The sequence below is a fragment of the Gavia stellata genome, chromosome 21 (assembly GCF_030936135.1).
Source record: "Gavia stellata isolate bGavSte3 chromosome 21, bGavSte3.hap2, whole genome shotgun sequence".
In the NCBI taxonomy this organism is placed as follows: domain Eukaryota; kingdom Metazoa; phylum Chordata; class Aves; order Gaviiformes; family Gaviidae; genus Gavia; species Gavia stellata.
This window is the reverse complement of record NC_082614.1, coordinates 898,286-917,708: the sequence shown is the minus strand read 5'-3', so window position 1 is coordinate 917,708 and position 19,423 is coordinate 898,286.

Genomic DNA, 19,423 nt, shown 5'->3' with positions numbered 1-19,423 from the left:
GATGCAGTCTTCCATGCCTGCAATTTCCTACCACTGGATCTTGATCTGTCCTTATCTGCAAAATTAGACACTGTTTTGCTATCAGTAATCTGCACCCCATGGGTGGATTTTTATGCTGTGACTATTATTCATAAACTTCACTTTAATAAACTGAAAGATGGAGCTCCTTCTGTTTGTCACACTCAGGCAGGTTTTCCAAACCTTGACTCATCCTGGCGAGTCTTTGTCTACCTTTTCCGGCTTGACAACATATTTTAACAATGTGGATATCAGATATAGATCCAGTAGTTTATCTTGCTCTCCCTAATATTGTATGCAGAAATCGCACCACCTCTTTCTATCTGGTTAGCATTTCCCTATGAATTAATTTTTGGCTCACGTTCACCATCCCAGTCTCCTTGTCTTAGGGTGAGCTTCTATTAGGTGGTTATCTCAAATGATCTCCAAGTCATTTGTGGGGTCATGGCTCTACCATTTCTCATATCACAAGTATGATCTGTGCTGTCTTTGCCTTGATTTAAGTCCTTGTGTCCTATGTGTTAAGATGCGTATCGTTCACTTGAGCCTGCCTTACTATGTGAACAGGATTGGCCCTTTACATGCCATCTCTCCAGTTTTCTAAGATTACTGTACCTCATTCCAGCTCAGCCGTGAAGAAGTTGAATGGTTTGGGGCTGAAGACAGACCCCACCAGAACAGCTAGGTTGGTGGGCAGCTCACTCTGCGGGGGCTGTGCAGCCTGGGTGAGGGTTTGCTACCTGGCACTGTCAAAGATTTGTTATGTGGGATGACACCACATCACAGGGCAAGCAAAGGACTGCCTTACCAGCTTCCTTGTCAAGATGGGAGGAAGATTTTAAATCATTGCTGTGTGCTTTGAGAAAGAAGCTGCTAATTACAGTATAATACAGTTTTTTCCTCTACTGCCCTTACATTTTCCATCATCAGTGAAATGTGGCTTTTGCCAGGGTACTCGATTCTTCCCTTGTCAGTGGAGAAGAGCAAGTCAGAGAGCACCTGACCAGTTTACTTGCTACTTCCCAGGCTTTTGGAGGAGGACAGAGCCACTTCACAGCTAGAAACTTACACACAGCCCCTGGTGCTGCAAGCTGGTGCCTGCGGTGCTAACAGAAAGCTACTCTCTTCCCATAATAAAGCTATCAGAGCCTCAGTGCGGGCTCTCTCTGCTCTTCACCCAAACCAGGGTGGACAGGGCTGTTGTGTTTACCACACCACTGTGCAGGTGTGAGATTTGGACGCTGTACAGAAAATTCATCCAGCAGCTGGAGAAAGATGCACCAGAGGAATTTCTAGCTTTGCTCCGAATGGGATAGCAAGACAGGCTGTGCAGCAAAAACATTTTGCAGCTTGCTGAGTGCATCACCACTGGGGTATGATTAATGGAGGCCCAGCTGCGATGGGACAGACACATGGCTCAGATGGACACAAAACCGCCCCAGCGGTTCTATGAACTCTCCAAAAACGTGCATGTCAGCCAGGTCTTTTGAATTACCACTTGCAAAAAGGCAACAATACGGCAACTACTTGGGGGAAGGCTTGTGCAGAAACAACAGCCCTGGGAAAGTAAAAGCACCGAGGGTGAACGGTGCAGCAGCAGCGCAGCACCGCGCCTTCCAGCTGCACGGGATCCATCACATCAGCACCACTGCCAAACCCATCTCTCGAGATCAGAACGAAACTTGAACTGTATTTTAATCAAAATTCAATCACATTAGGAAAGAAATATGCTTTTAAGAGAAATACCTGCTGCAGAGGGAAATAGAAGCTAATTGGTTTGCAAAAGACCCCATAGCCAAGGCCAAGAACCCAACATGTGCCCTAATGGGTGAACTGTGGGTCAAGCAGCAGCTATAGGCACAATCCCAGCGGTTTGTTACTCGTCTTATGGGCTCCTCCTGCCTGGCATTTGCCAGTGGAGGCCAGTGAATGAAGTGGTTGTACTTCCCTGTTACAAATTCATAACCACAGGGGACTGTTATGCTCGTCTTTTCTGACCTCCTGCTGATCACAGAGCAATAGCCATCCAGCCCCTTTTATGGCTAAAGAAGAACAGATGCTCCAGCAAGTCGTTAAATCTTCACCTAAATGCTGTATCTACACAGAATCCTCCCTGTTTAGAGGCTGTGGGATAAATTTTGTACTTTGCTAGGGGAGTGGGAGAGAAGGGAAGCACCCTCTTTACCCTGGAAAGCTGGTCTTTTTGCCTGGAAAGAGGATAACACCCCCTGCACACGAAGCATCAACATTCTGGCCAGACCCCAGTTTTTAAATCTCACTAAATATGAATATAAAAGAAAGATACAAAGAGGGAAGAAAAATTAGAGGGGTCAGGGCACAAAACAAGATGCAGCTATTGGGAAAACATGAGAGCCACCAAGCATTAATTCCCTGCATGGCCATGGCTGTGACACTGTGAGGGCTCTTGCTGTGCCCCCATGGAGCCCCACAGAGCTCGACCAGTGCTGTTGCAGGGAGGCTTTGCACTGTGCTGTACCGTGCGTGGTAAAGATGCCCCAACACCCTCATGGTTTATGTGGCTGGGAGTATTTTGTGGTGTGCAGGGTACGCGGTGTGATGCCGTTCACACTGGGATTTTCTCATGTCCCATGATTTCCAAGTGCTCTCTCTCAAAAACCCAAGTATTATGATGGCTTTCTGCTACCCATCCCTCCAAACACGAATAATGTGGGTATCACAAGCGTGTCTAATTCACATGAATAATTTATGCAAAGTAATAAGTTCCTGATACCAATAAACAGAATAAATACAACTCCCAGAGACCACATTACAAACTAGAATTCATTTCTACACAGATATAAAACTGTTATGATCAAGTAAGGGGAGAAATAATCTCCATCAATAACACTTCCTTATTTCTTCATTGTTTTATTTGCACAGTGCTACATCTCTGCATAGTGTACAATCCATCCAGCTGTCCTGGGGATGCCTACGAAGCTATTCCAGCAGGTATTATATTAATCATTTCTCATCACCAGACAGACATTGTTGGAGGCTTTTCTTGTTTCACTTGCAACATTAGATCACTTTTAGCAACAAGCAGAGTAGGATCTAAACATATTTTCCCCTGCAGATATTGAGACACAGTCTTATTTGTAAAATACATGTTTTCGCTGTTAATTTCATACTGGCATTCACTGCACAAGAGATAAACCAGCATTATTGGACACCAGTAGCATGTCTGAATTCAGGAGCTAAAAGTCTGTGAAAATACTCTGTGTCACTGGTTGTTTGCTTTGATTTTTGCAGATTATTTTTTTCCATTCAGGTCCAGATCAGCTTTTCCCATTTTTTCCAGGATTCTACCATTTTATTATTCACAAAAGGATTTGAGAGCTCAACAGAAACCTTTTGATGCACCATCTACTTAGCAATGTTACTTTTACAGCTGTATTCTGTGGACAACCCTAATATCCTACCGTTCATGTAGCAACACTTTCCTTAAAGTGGATGGGGGAAAAAAATAATTTACTGGGTATCTACTGTTTTTTCTTATTGTTTACCTAATTTTCTAAACTGCTTAGCAGCTCTGAAGAGCACAGACTGTGCAATGATCACCTAAAATTAATGTACTTTAATTTCTGACAGGAATTTGGGATTGTCAGTAAATAGGTAAAAAAACCCTGATTTAATACTTTGCAACTTTTTAGACTTAGCTAGCCAGATTACTGCCAGGACAATATTCAGCTGCATTTACTAAGCAGCACAAATTAGCTCTCTCAGTAGGAATCTCTCTCATGCTCGGCATGGAAAACATCAGGTCCCTTTGGAGGGGAAACACCTACCTCTGCAACTCTTAATTGCCACTGTTAATTGTTGGGCTGGAAGTGCTGGCTGGCTACAAACGAGAGCTGTAGATGATAAAGGGAAAATGAAAAGAGAACAAAGGCAGCAGCCAAGTGCAAAGCCCGCGTGCTTCGGGGGGCCAAGCTGTGGGGACGGGCAGCCTGGGGACACAGCAGGTCCCTGGCAGAAGGGCCAGTCCGAGCAGAATTTGGAAAGGCAGAAGGTTACGTGTGGGAGAGCTGAGTTTGGAGGCAGAGGGTAGTGTCAGCTGGGGGATGAGCCCAAAGCATCCGCAGGACTGCGCTCCTTGGACTCTGGGCGCATCTGCGCGTTCTTCTCTTCTCACAGATTTAGGCTGTAAGCCAGGTCTGGGATCAACTACACGAAAGGGTGTCGTGGAAAGGTGAGGAGGGAGAAGTTTGTGGTCTAGCCCAGCCGTCTCAGATGCCGGGAGGAACCGTGCGGGGTGTGCATGGAGCTGCAGGCTCAGTTCTGGCAGAGCTGCCTGTGCTGTCCAGCCACGGGCGCAGGCAGGGTCTGCTGCACGGGTTGCATTCAGGCCACCCTTCCGAGGGTTTAATCACACTGCAGGAGATAAAGGCTTTTTAATGATGAAAGCTTCGGTGCCAGGGCAGGCTTTTACTGAAAAGAAAGGATGCCATAGCAATTATCTCGGACACCTATCAGGGGACCTACAGCTCTTTGCCACATTGTACAGGTGTTGGGAATAAATTTAACTTGGTTCATCTCCATCACTAGTCTGAGAAAAACCTTCCAAAATGGCTCAGGGAAATAATAACATTAAAACTGCTAAGAAAACTAAGGAGGTCTCTGATTGTTTTTTTCAATTACTGTATTTTCAGGAAGAAAATAAACCTCTTTCTTTACAATTACTTTCATATGAAGATTTCATTTTCCCACACAGAGTTCGTGATTTTCCCTCTCATTTGATCTCTGTCCAGTTCAAAATCATGGGCAAGTGGAGGAGACCGTCTCATTTTTAAAAGGCAAAGCTTTGTTTTTAATTATTCATGATTTAATAGAGAAAGCTACCCTTGGAAGAGGTTTGATTTTATCAGGTGGCAGCAGCTGGGAAGCCAATATCCACATGGGAGAAGTTGAGTTTTCTCCATTCTCACAGGTTTTTCAGTGGCCAAAGAGAAGAAAAAGCCACACATTCAACTAAATGCACTTTCAAAGTTTCTTAAAGAAGTTTTGTTTCCCAAAAACTTTACTTAAAAATAGAAGCAGAGAATGAAAAAAGTAATTGAAAATTAGTGTCACTCCTTCAAAAGCAATTTCCTTCAGAGAAACACTGTTTCGTGAATAAAAAAAGATACTTATTTTTGGAATTTTTTCATGCTACTCCAATTAACACCGTCTAGACAAATATTCTTGTTTCTGAGTACAAGACAAATCTAGCCAAATCCACACATGGTTTTATCACATTCCTATGGCATTGGATATGGATCTTTTCTGTCCTCTAGCAGATCTAATGTCACTATTTAAAAATCCCGATGGCATTTTCCTGGCTGAAGCATATTTATGACCCACCTCAACACAGAAGATGATATATTCTTCTTAGACATTTGCTGATACCACTACTTTTCTTGGCATGCTTAGCAGAAACAGGTTGAACAGCTCCTGCCATGAATCCGCCCCCATTTACTTTTGCTTCCCGCGCCAGAGTGGGGACCTTATCTGGACGGTGGTTTTACCACGCAGCCCCAGAAGCACGGCTGGGGGAAGCCTTGCTCCTTACAGCACCAAACGGTATTTGCAGTTTGACCTTGGGTTCCTCTATACTAACTTTGGCATCTGGGTACACACTGCCCAAAAGCAATTCTTTTTATCTTAAAATAGGTGGTTCGTATGGGTTGTCCTCTGGAAGTCCCCGGTGCTCTGGGTTCCTCTGCAGGGAGCAGCTCAGGTTTGGGTAGCTACCTTTAATTTCTCAGCTCGTCAGCAGCGCTGTGAGGATATCAGTGCTCCGTGGCCCATGCGTATCTGTTTGAAGTGCTGGACGCGAAGAGAGGACGGTCACTGTCTCTGGACAGTCCCGTCATCTGAACAGGGGTCTCTACGCCAGTGTGAACATCACGTACACAGTTCCTCCTGGGATTTGGTTTGTGCCAGAATTCAAAGCAGCTTTTCTTGCTCCATGAAAGCATGATCAAAGCCTCCCTGCCTTGAGCTGATTCCAGCAATATTCCTCATAAAAAAGCAGGGGGAAAAAAAAGTATTTGCCTGTGGTTGTCTTCTAAATAAATCCCCCTATCTCAGGAGGCTCGGGGCTGCTTTCTCACCCCCAATCAGCTTCAGTGCTGCTGGTAAGAGTCTTCTTTTCTCTTCATCACCTTCAGAAAAAATCCCCCTTGTAGGAATTTGAGATGTTTACATCTGCTTATCTTCCTTCTGATCTCAGGATTCGGCTAACATTTCAACTCCCTCTTTAGCTGTATCATTAGTTCGGCACAGATCACTGAGAAAAGCTTTGCCTCTGAAGCCAGCCCAGCACTGGTGCCGCAGTAAGAGCATTTCCATTTTCTTCTCCTCTGGCCTCAGCTCCCTTTATTTATCTTGATAGCTTGCAAAAGCTTGTTTTATTAAGCAAACCCAATGGCAGTGTTTGCAGCCAGACCCTGTTCCTCCTGCACCCCTGTGCATAAGGGAGGTTACATTGCCTCTAAGGTCTGTATGGGCAGTTCCTGTAAAACACCACATTTCTACTGAAGTTTCTCTTTCAGAGGCACTTGCACTGTTTCCTTTCCAGGCAGCCACCTGGCACCTGCCTGTGCTGGAGACCTGCATCCATGACAGTAAATGTCAGTTTCTTTCCCTCCATGTGCTGATCAAGCAGAGTGGAGATCCAGTTCTAACCTCAGAGCTAAGCAAGTTGTGCCTGATGGCACATAAACTCCCTCATGGGACATTTATAACCTCCGCCAGAGCAGAACCAGGCTTACAACACACTACGAAATTCCAGGGGACCCAGGTGCCCTGATACACAGCTTCAGCCAGGGATGTTCTTGCTCAGGTGCAAAGCTGAAATGATCTAAATGCAAGAGAGCCGAGACAAAAGAGACTGTCCAAAAGCCTCCAAGGCTTACTTCTGTAACTGGGTGCAGCCGAGCTGAGACCAAAGTTCTGACTCCAGTGGGTGTTGCGGTCCTTGACCCCACTCTGAATGAAACCATGCCTTTATTGTCTCAGGGAAGCTACCCATAACATGGCTGTTCCCTTTTGTACCTGTAAGACCACACTACCTGGCCTGATTTTTATGTTCACTCAACTTACTTAGCATTGTGTTAGGCAGGTGAGGCAGGAGAGCATTTCAGGGGCAGGAACTGGCATTTCCATTCACCATGAAGCCTTATGATGCACCACGGGATGTTTCTAGAGTCAGCTGCATCTGCAGTGTCACACTGGAGCATTCCCAACTCCTGCTTGTCCTCACTGCCCCCATATTGATGTCCACTCGGGTCCTGCCCTGATACACATTCCCTTGGGAACAAGACTCAAATGCAGCTGAAAAACTATTGTACGTTTGACTTCCACCTCCTCACCCTGTGAGGTCCTGGCACACCAGATACGGCTCCTGCAGTGGGGATCGTGCGCCAGTGCGAGAGCCAGGCCCAGCGCCCATGGCAGCGTGGGGCTGAGTGTGGTGTCCTGGTGCGCCCAAGACTGATGGAGGTCTGCGTGCGCTACCCTGGGCACTGCCCTCTGCTTGTCCCGGAGCATGCACAGCCCATCACCAAACACCCCCTCCATGGCCATCTGGCAGGAATTTCGGGGTTGAAGTCATCCGATAATCTCCTGCATAACCCAAACAGCAAGGGGAACAGAGTGTTGTCCAAAGCAGAGGGGTGGCAGTGGGGCTGCAATGCCCCAGCTCGGCGAGTGTTCAGGTCTATGTGCTGTAAGCACGTGGCCATTGCCTGCCCACCAGTAACACCAGTTATGATGTTCAGGGAGACAGTAATCCCACAGCATCAATATTCCTTGAGACTCACTAAGCAGAGAGTATCAAAGGGAGACCATCTTTCTAACAGTCCCATCAGTGTCTTATATAAAAGTTAAAATTACCTTCTCTACCCTATCCTCGATCCTCTTAAATCCTACCCCAATTTGCCGGCCAGGGAATGACGGCCAGCACGCTCACCTTCTGCAGATCCCTGTCAGAGCTGGTGCCTTCAACAGCTCACGTCTGCCCTGCACCAAAACAGCTAACACTCATCTGTCTGTGCGAAAACACATTTTAATTGAGCAGCCCCACTCACCCAGGAATTTAGCTAAGTCTGTAAAGCTGCTTGCTTTTATCTGTGTATGCCATTCTGCCAGCTTGATTTTATCTGCAAATTTTAGATGTATTTTTAGATAATTGATAGGAATGTTGAAAAGTACAAAGGCTTCACTGTTTCCTTGAGATCCCGACAGAAATGTCCCCATTCAGTGACAGTTTTGTGTTGATTACTAGTGTTTTGTAGTCTGTTGTCACTTCCCAACCCATTTAACATGGATTAGGTAATGCCCAATACTAATGTTTAAAAACAGAATATGATGTCAGATCCCCTGCAAAAGCCTTTTATGGGTTATATCTGTCAGCTCCATGCTGAGGGAGACTTCAGGACCATGAAGCCCAGTGATTTTGTCAGTGCATCCTGCTTTATTCACGCCATACACAATGGTCCTTGAACCTCATGACCAGAAGCAAAATTCAGACTTCAAGGCCCAGCAACTTCAGTCCAAACAGGAATTCGCTCTGCCCTGAGGACTGGCCCTGTTGAAGCAGAGCTCCTGTATTCCCAGTCACTGCTCCTCTTGGAGGAAATCTCGCGGTACTCCAGCCCAGCCTTTCTGCAAGATGTTGACCTGCTCCTGCTGCTTTCCTCAGCACTCTCCTATGGTGCTATCAGCACAGTGAATGGGTTACCCACAGGGAGAGGGGAAAGGAGCTCTGCAGGGACCATGCTCAGCAGGTCAGCTCTTGGCCTGCTCCCCAAAGACATCCTGGCTCCAACCCTGAGAGCATTGCAGTATCAAGTGATGCCTGATGCATCCCTGCATCCCTCCGGCCCTACAGTGCCCTGCCTAGTCCCCTCCCTCTGCGCAGCCCTGCTCTCCCTCTCCTGCCCACCCGCCAGGGTGGAGGGATGAAGGCAGCTCTGATGGTCTGCCTCTGACAGCCCCGTCTGGCCTCATTGCAATTCATTCTCCCTCCTGTCCGCTGAATCTTTAAAGGTGTAAACGCTGGGCTGTATGAGTGCTTGGCAGCAGTCCAGGAGCAGCTCAATGTGTCAGGATGCAGTAGGCACTTGCAATGGGGATTTTTTTTTTTTTTTATCATCAAGCTGAGCTACAAACAAACCTTTAATTAATTCCTCCACAAAGTTCTGCTGAGCTTGTGGCCTCCAATTCTTCTGGGAGGCTAATTAACCTGATCCTCTCCCTCCATGCTCCTTTCTCAAGATTGTCAGTTTTCACTTGTTGAATCTTAATGCCTTTCACTGGTGTAACAATCTGCTCTTTTTCACCAGATGCCTCTCGCCCCCAGTGCACAGGCTACATTTCTTTTTTGCCGATATGAGCTCATGCTACAGCTGCTTGAAAAAGAGCACAGCTCACACTTCTTTGCAGGAAAAATTGACTTTTTGCAAAATTTCTCCTTAGCACTGGAAAAGGAAACCGCCCAGGAATTTCAGTTTTCCACTAAAATTTTCAGTTTTCAAAAACTGTTGGGTTTTTTTTCTGTGAAAGGTAAAGTGCTGTGGAACATGTTCCTGTTTCAATGTTTTCAGCGAAAACTTGAGGAAAAAGAAACCAAACTGATATCTGCACAGATACAGATGTACGCAAGCATTTTGGGCAAAAGCCCATTTTTTGGGGGGCGGGGGCACTATTTCACTAGGCTCCATCTTGATCAAAAGCCCATTGATTTCAGGCGTGAGGCACCCAGGCTGTTTTCAACATGCATCTCCAGCCTTGAAATACATTCCCTGAAGCTGAGAAAAAGAAGCTCATAAAAGTAATTGAGATGTTTTGGATACTGTGCTTTTAGTCTTCTTGTGACTCAGTTCCCTGAGATTGATGTAGGAGCACTAAGCTTTCCAACCTGCCCCAGGGAGGAGTGACACTGGGGGCAAAAATGCTTGCAAAGCTTCAGGACACCGGTGTGCACCGTGAGCCAGTGGCCATGGAAATGCTGAAGGCAGAGGTGTGGGGTCCAAGTGCAGGGGAATGAATTGGCAGCCCAGAACCAGGGAGTCAAGTGTGGGGCATGGCATCCCTGTGGGATACGGGCACAAGACCCATGTTTGCACCTTCTGGGAAAGCCACAGCCACTTGGTTCTTTATAAAAGCAAGGTTAGGACAAGGTGCTGCAGCAGTCCCCAAGTACAGGTGGGCTTGTTTAGTCAAGACACACAGAGATCACCCTCTGAGGCAAAGCATACCAGCACTTTCCATGGGGGGAAAACCTTGCATGATGCTGTAGCCTAGGGACAATGACCCCCATCTAGGAGGGATTTCAGGGATTTCACAACAAGCCCAATGTACAGCATGAGAAGGAGCAGGGGGGACCTTTCTTCACCTCCAGCATCCCTCTCCCTGGCTGGCCACTGGTGAGATCACTCTCCTGAGGGACAGAAGCAGAGGAGGGACCAGACCCGCATTCCTCGTCCTCAGCAGTGATCCCAGGGCTGGGCTGGGGGGAGAAGAGATGGCCTCTGCCTGACTCTCTCAGGGACCGGTGCCTAAGTGCAGGTTGCTATTTGCAAGCTTTTGCTTCCACTGGAGAAACCTAAAATAGAATCAGTTTAACAGATTTTTTTGTTGAACACACAGTTTTCCTCTTTTCAGCCCTCTTGAGGAAAAAAAAAAAAAAGTGGAAAACCACTGACATTTCTGTTGGGTCCAAACTCTTCTGGCCACTTAATGCCTCAGAGAATATTTGCATGGTGGTATCATTTATACCACTCTCACTGGAGATGGCTGGGAAATGCTGCCTGTTAGCTAAATATTTGGGAAGGAAAAGAATAGGGTTTTTTTGTTTTTTCTTGGTTTTTCTTTGTTTGTTTGTTTTTTAACCTATGTGGCATCCTCAAAGCAATCAAATCATAGAAATGTTGTTTGCTAAAAGGGAGGAGGTTGGGAGTGACTTTCTGGCAGTTCGCTGCTTTGACAAGCCAAATCCCATATGTGTTTTAAGCAGATTAGAGGGCAGCAGCACCAAATTCTGCTCTCCAAATGCCGTGCTCCCCAAGCACCTGGAAAGTGCTGCCTACAATGGTGTTAAAATAATCTCCTTATTTTACAACGATCTTGAAAACATCCAGGACCGGCTGGGAAGCACTCAGATACCATCGCAATAAGCACCAGGCCATTTATAGTGCTATATTCCGAGCAGGGCTGGGTGAAACAGGCCACACATTAAGCAGTGCCCGTGGAAAGAACAGAGCAGTCGTTCCACCCCAAGTGCTCTCCAGGTTGAGTGAGGTCAGGCCATGTGGGAAAACCATGAGATCATCTAGCGTCATCCAAAGGCATGCTTGCAAGGAGTCTGCAGCAAGACTGCATGGGGAGGCAGCCCTGGTCTTCCTACTTCTACAGCATTTGATCACAAGGTTGCTCTTCAAGCCAGGCTTTCCAGCTACAGCTGCTCATCTTGTGTGGGGGAAACGAGCATCTCCAAAATGGACTCAGACCAGCCAAATTCCACTGTTAGTGAAACATGAGACTAAATGCAAAGAAGAAACTGTATATAAGTGAATATCAATTTTCAGTCCTATTCAGGACAGATGCCGGTTGTTGCTCAGTTAAGGATTTAAATTCTCTGCATAGTATTTGATGAGCCCTGGACAAAAATGCAGCAGTTTGTGTCGAAATCCCACTTTTGCTATCACCCTTTAAGGCCACCTGCATCGTTTTACCCACTCAGAGCCTCCATTTCTCCCATGAGTAATGACAATATAGGGCTGAGCCCTTCCTAGAGAGACTGAGGTCTAGAAGAGAAGTGCTGCACAGGGAGTCTGCCTTTCTTCATAACTTGTGACACAGGGGGCTAGCGACTCTGCTGACCTCTCTGCTTTGGCTAGGTTTTGCTGTTGCAGGTTGTGGCAAAGGGTGGAAAAGGTCCCAGGATTCCTAACGTAAGAGCCTGCCCACCCAGCAGCATGGTCCTGGGTCTCAGGGTACAAACACCCTTCCAGGGACTGGCACTTGTTCCCCAGTGAACCTCCTATGGCCAGCATAGCACCTGGACTTTGTCCCCCCAGGCAGCCTGCAGCCCCCCCCAAAACAGGAGACAGCACCTCTGAGTGCAGGTGCCCAGATCTCAAGTGGGCTAACACAAGGCAAAACAGACCTGGAGGAGGGAAGAGGGGGAGGACAGACTTAAAATAAGATTGTTGGGGAAAGCAAAAAAAGAAAAAAAACCCACCACACACCCTCTCAAATTGGCACGCTTTGAAAATGTGTGAGTTTCTCTGAGGCTGCAGAGATGACGAAGAAGGAGCTCCAGGGAATGGGTCTGGGGAGGGGGCCTCCACGGAAATAAGAAAGCCCCATATAACATCACCACTTTGCAAAGGCCCTGCAGGGTGGAGAGGGATGCCAGTTATCCCATCACAGCATATTAGTGCACTTTGTTTCTATATTATTATCCTCCTGTTGCTAGAGCCATTAAAAACTGTCTCTAAATAGCTCGGCATGGTGATTTACTAATTGAGTTAACTTGGCTGCAGTGGCTCTGGAGCTGAAGGATGTGGTTTGTGATTAGATAAGACCATTGCCCCTTTCAAAATGAACAACACATTAAGAGGTTTTTCTAGGTCATGCTAGACTGCTCAGCACAGCGCTTTGCCAAGCACTGCGCAGCCCAGGGCCTGTGGCCCCAACCCAAGACAGACAGTCATTACAGCTAATGAAGGTCTGTGCTTTTCTTCCCCTGGAGGAGGCATGGAGCCTGAGAAAAACCCAGGAGTATCTTCAAGCTGCAATCAGTCTCTTCTGCCTCAAAGTCCAGGGAAGGCCAGCTCAGGCTGCTTGGACTTTCCAGGTCCTCCTGCACAGGTAGTGATTGAGGGGTCCCCATGCTCCCAGGGGAGGTATGTGCTCAGATCTCCCCACAAGACGAAACCCTGCTTGTAGACCTCAGCTCAGAGCACAACAACGCTGCGGCATGATGGTCTTTCAGGGCAAAAACGACTGGTCCCTCCCCTGCATTTTTCTTGCTGTTTCTCCCCCAGATCTGCCAGCGCCATGCTGACCCTGGCGAAACCACCTGTTCCAGGAGCAGCAAATGCTGGGTCGGACTCTTCCTCACTAGGACACATCTCAGATGCATCTCCCAAGTCGTTGAGAGCCAGCACAGACCCACACCAGGGAGGACCTGGCAGCTCCGCTCTGTCTCAGTTTTGCAGCAGTTGACGCACAGAGGTCCTGGGCTGCCCACAGGAGAGTTGGTAGAGTTGATGGATCTCATTGCTCTTCCATGCACATGCCTATAGTGTTAGGTGAGCTAGTTCTTGAGTTCACATACGGGCCAGCCTCCTTGGTTGTCCACACCAGGCAGCACTGGTGAGCATTTAGCTCAGTTTTGTTGAACCTTCCCTTGGCAGGAAGATACAAGGCTGCGTGGAGCTCAATCACAGCAACCAGTAGCGCAATGCAAAAGCAGGTTGTGTGATGCTGAGGTCCCACCAAACCTCAAGAGCTGTACCACTCCATAGAAGGAGATAGCCCAAGGAGACAATAAGATGGCAGCCTACCAGTATGTTCATTTAGGTCTGCCCCATTGTTTCTCAGAACCTTGTGTCCTCCAGCTCAGACTGACAAAGAGTCTGAGGCAAACCCTACATTTCTAACATCGCAGAACTCAATACAACGGGATTCTTCTTCCCTCAGTAGTGCTGAGGCTTACAGCTTTGCCTGTACCACTATCCGAAAGAAGCAGCCAAGGGAACTGCATGGGACAGGCATGGGGGAATGCAAAACTGGAAAAGGTCTGGGGAAAAACCATGAGGAAAGACCGCTGCAGCCAGGGTCCTGAAGGCACCTTTCCGCCAAAGTGCTTTCAGACGTGAAGATGCGTTTGAGAAGACCTCCCATGGGTGAGCAGCTCCTGTGTCACACCTGCCTATGCCTGCATTGCTCCACAGTGGCGGCAGCGGCTGAATCTGCCCAGCTCAAAGCAAGGAGGGGAGCTGCAACACATCAGAGGAGACAAAGCTGCTCTCCTTGCAGCTCAGGCACCGGCCAAGCGGGTGTACCGGAAGATGAAATAAAACCCCATTTAACAAGAAGCCTGAAAGTTTTTAAAAAGTGAAATCATCTCGGATGGAGCCTGGTTCCCCCCTGTCAGCTGAGAGCTTCAATCGGCAGCCAGACGAGCACCTGTCAGGGCTGGACTGGAGTCATTAGCAAGATCAGAGTCCTGGCAGAACAGTGGGAGGCTGGACTAGATGACCTAATTTGCGTCCCTTCTAGCTCAAAAAAGTCTGTGATGTATTTTTAATGAAGCACACACAATAAACTGCTAACATAATATTAGAGGCTCACTTCAAAGCTCAAATAGGCAGGGAAATCAAGGTGAAAGTTTCTGAATTCATCATTATTATGTGTCACTCATCTTCACTATGACAACCCCTGGGCACACCAGATGCTTCCTTTCCAGTCTTTGGTACACGGTTTGGAGCCCACCATCCTCCTCATTTTTTTCAAGCAAAGCAGAAAGAAACTGGAAACTATAAAGCTTGACGAGACACCCTTTATACATATATGCATTGTTCCAGCCCCACAAAAGGTTTTGCAAGCAGCAAAATTTAGTGACTTTGGAGAAAGCTGGGGTCATACTTTAGACAAGCTTCAGGCCACCTGGGTTGCCTTTTGTTCTGCTGGCCCCTTCTTATCATATTGCTGGTGTCTGTAAGGTTTATGATTTCATGAGATGTGTCAAGGAGTAGCAAGAGCAGGGCTGCTCCCTCAGGGAAGGCAAGCCAGGAGCTGAGCAGGATCCCACAGCTGGAAGGAGCCCCACCAGCCACAGTCTATCCCACAGGACCTGAGTGAGGAAACGAGACCAAGAGATGGTGGCCAGGTCCAGCCAAGAGTCCACATCATAAGGCAATATCGCAGCAATGAGGCGGGTCCAAGGTGAAGCCAGGAAGTCAATCCACAGGTCAGGACCAGGTCCAGTGATCACCAAGCAGTTCCATAGTGAGGTGACAGGTCCAAGGTCAAGCCATGAAATCAGCCCACAGCTGGGATTCAGAGCAGCAGGGCCCCATAGCCAGGCAGGGACATGACTATGCCCGAGCTATAGACCAGCACTCCTCCAGCATGACTCCGACAGCGACTGAAGGCACCAGGCTGAACATAAACAGAGCTCCTGCCCCCCCGGTTTGGGTGGAGACCCCAAACAAGGCTGTTCAGGACCATTAGGACCTATTAGTTAACTCAGGGCCCTGGCAAGATGTATAAGCTGCACCAGTGATACAGAAACACACAACGGAAAATGGGATGTCCATGTGTCACAGTGTGTCCCAGAACTATTAGGCCACTCTGGCAGGAGAAAACAATTTTTTTTCCCACAAACACCCATTCCTTCCAGGATGGCCCCTGTTTTACCCAGTGGTTGGAAGTAATATCTTAGGTTGTTTGAAGACCACAACTCTGGTGGAAGTAAGTAATATGTTTTGAGGCTGGAAACAAACCAGAAGCTGAATGCTCCTCTGATTGCACCTAAATATTCCTGACCTCTCCAGGTTACAAAAGTTGGTCAAGAACAATCTGGTCAAAGACCAAAGCACCTCTCAGGTCCAACCAAACCAACAACGCCGCAAGAACTTACCCACTTGGAGCCTGGAGGACCTTGGTATTGACCCCCTCTGGTGAGCTGCCGTTGCTGGAAACGCTCCTAAAAGTGACACACAACCTCAAAACATACATAGTAAAGTTAAACATCCCGGTGTACTTTCCACCCCTACCCCTAACTCGTAGAAATTAGGTGTGCATATGAATGCATTCCCAGACCTCCTTGTTTGGGAGACTTCAAGTTGCTTTCCCTTCAACACCCTTCGTCCCCACCAGCCTCATCCCCACAGTCCCAGCAAGGTCAGTGTGGCAGCAAGGGCGGGGCAGTGAGGAGCAAAAAAAAAAGCATTTAGCAAAATACAGAATATAATAGTCTTGCTTGGAAACCTTGTTAAAATTTCAACTTTTACTGCCCAAAGCAGGTGGGAACATTTAGTCCTAGTGTCTTGAAGTCAACTTGAAATTCACGTGAATGTCTGATATTGCCGGGTGAGGAGCATGCCTGTTACCCAGCTTTGCTGCATCTTGTTTGAGCTCAGTCTCTAATTGTCATGCAGAAAGGCATTGAGCCTTCCAGGTAACCTGGTGTTAATTTCACTGCAGGGCGGAGGGGAGGATGGAGACAGCTAATGAACGAGCAAAAGTGATTGATTCCTGTCTTAGTGTCAGGACACTGAACGGCTGTTTGTCAAGAAACAAGAAAATGTCACTGGGATTTGTAAGCGCTTGTAACTATTACATAAAGCACTTTGACTAAGAATCACATACGATAACTTTCGAGACTGCTGCTCTGAGCGTGTGTTAATACAACCACTGGCTCTTCCTGACATTTCTGCAAACAACTTATAAATATTCCATGGGAGAGGCTGCTCCTGCTGCTGCTGTTGTTGTGGTTTGAATGGAAATACCGGGGCAGAAAAGAGCAGCTCTGCCCTTATTTAGCAAGCGTGCAGTTAAATAAGAGTCCTCTGTCAGCCCACTCCAGGGCTTTGCTCCGGTGAAAACAAAAAGCAGTAGAGCATCCTCCCCTTCTCCTGCTGAAGGAGAAGCTTGGGTGTGCATGAAGACCCAGCACAGCCTCCTACCACCAGCCCCTCCGCACCCAGACGGGTGCTGGGAAAGAGGTTAAATGACTCACCCAAGGTCTCATATTGTGCATGTGACACTGCTGGAAATTGCAGCTCAGCCAGAGCTGTCTCTGTTGCTTTACCCCAGGGCTCAGAGGCTAAACACAGAGTTCCTCAAGCAGGGCAAGGCAGCCATGGGGAGGCTCATGTCTGAGGGTCTGGAGGGGGCAGCTCCATGTGTATTCAGGGACTGTCCGTGGTGGGTGCTGTAAAAGAAAGATGCTGTGCCACTCCCCCCAGACACGCTAGTGCGTAACGCACCCTGCTCACGGGCAACAGGGAGGATCCTGGGCCCATTGGGGCGATGGGAAGGATCATGCAGCAGACCTGGTGAGAGATGCTGCTGTGCTCCTGGGCCATATCAGCTGTCCATGCCGTGAAGCTCCTCGTCCTTCTCTAGAGGTGCTGGATCAAACTGCACTTAGAGAGGCTTGTGCAGAAAGCAGAGCAGGAACTTACAGCTCTGGCAGCAGCAGGCACACATGCAGTGAGTTGCAGGAGTGCCGGTTCAAACCCCACTGACCACAAGCATCTAATATGTGCAGCTTCAGTGTTTTAAAATGTTAGCTACCCGCTCACATGGAAAAGTCCAGCACTCCCTCCTCATCGCAGATTTTGCAGTCGTTCCCTTTCTGCTTTAAATCCGAGCAATAATACTCAAAATCAGCCACAGAACAACAAATGAAAGTAGGAGCCAGCCACAAACACACCACCACAAAGGAGCTGAGCCATGAGCAAACCACTGCCAACAGACGTGACCCACAAATAAACCACTGCAGATGGACCCTGACACAAGTAAACCACTGCAGATGGAGCCACCCACAACCGAAAGGCTGTGAAGAAGCCCAGCCCGTGACTCATCCCAGCTAGCACGCCTGTCTTGGTGCCATGTGGAGTGTGGCAGCCTATCAAAAGCTATGATTTCATCCCAAAAGACGTTACTGTTTTTATGCTTGATGACAGATGGGCCTTTTTGGTACCTGCTGACCTAGAATAAGTCTCTCAAACTGTACTGAAGGTGGGTCATTTCAAGATTTGAAGTGCCTCATCGTGTAGTGAGTGGGCAGTGGATACCTTTATTTTCATCGTGCCTCTCTTTTGCAAAGTCTCCATTATCCCTATTTATAGATGCCCTGGGAAGCAATTCCATTAAGTCTCACCTGCCTCAGCATTTCCCCATGCGGTGCCCTAGTTATGGCACAAATCAAGGGGTCTCTAATTAGTGTTTCTGTCCCTAGCCAGATTCAGATGTTTGGGCTTGGCTTTATAGGGAAGGTCTTTGCATAACGTCACAGATTCCTTGCCCTCACCATGGTTGTACCCAGAGTTCATACTATCTCCGGAGCTTCTCCTCAGTGATCGTGACACCATGGTCCAATATCATCCCTAAGAAACCTTTGCCTCTCTTGCCTGCTCTCAGTTCTCCTGCCTACCCCCATCTCTCAATGACTCTGGGGTTTTTTATCCTTTTCTGATTTTGAGGAGGCAGAACAGCAATAGCTCTTCTCCCTCACTGTCTAATGATAAGGAACTAATCCAAAAACACAGCTTCGAATCAGAAAACCTTCCAGCCTTTATTATTTCTATGCATCATGTTTGTTTGTAGCAAAACTCAGCAGCTCAGATAATCTTCTCCATGTCAGAGCAGAGAGATGTAGAAACACGATTTGCTCACAAAGTTTAGGAGATACTGTTTAGGAGCAGAGATCTCAGCCCTGTGGAGCCACAGGCAGCTGGGCATTTGCCCCATGATCTTCTATGAGCTGTCAGGGAAGGATGGGACAGAGATGCCATCTGCCTGCAGCCCAAGGCCAGGGTTACAAGCAGATACTTGTCCTCAGACAGGTAACTGCAGGCACTACTGCCAGAAGCAGGTTCCAGTCCCTGACGCAGCATTGCCAGCTCTCAGCACTGTTCTGAGTCTTGTGAGATTTGGTGTTTCTCTGATGGTTCCCTGACTCAGAGGAGGAGTGGAGAGACTTCAGCCTCAGATGGGAAAAGCTTGCAAACATGGTCTCCAAAACCAGTATGCAGCTAAGCAGAACTCAGATGAACTTCATTAAGAAGTGCCACGTATGTAAGTTGATTTCAGTTTGGGGACCTGAGTAATGTTTTTTAGCAGTTGGAGAGTCACAGTGCTGCTGTGTGGAGGACCAGCTAGAAAATGGGAGTCCCCTGTCTCAAAGGAAGGGCAGGAGAGTCAAAGGCAACTTGCATGTCCTCTCACATCCAGTGAAAGAGGGGCAACAGGGGAGGAAAGCAGCTGCCAGAAGGACATTTGAGGCAACTGTAGACTCCTAAAGTCTGAAGCCAAGAGAGACCATTAGCTCTGCCTCAGCTTGTCTCCCTCAGGGCATTGCACTTCTCCTAGATCCCCTGCATGCAGCAAAATGACTGTTCCTGAAACACTGTTGGGAATGCAATCTGCTGTGTGCAGCGGGCAGAGAACAAAGCTACCAAGGTCCAGTGCCTGGCCATGGTCAGCTTTGGCTGGTCTTGTCCTACTTCCAGCCTCTCCTGGCCATCTGATGATGTGTTTCTAGCAAGGCCGATTCAGCAGCTGTAGCAATGAGGTTTAGACCCAGCCCTGTGAGGGACTTTCAATGCACAGACCCAGACTGTTCCTCTTTTGAACGCTTGGAGGGGGTCTGGGCAGG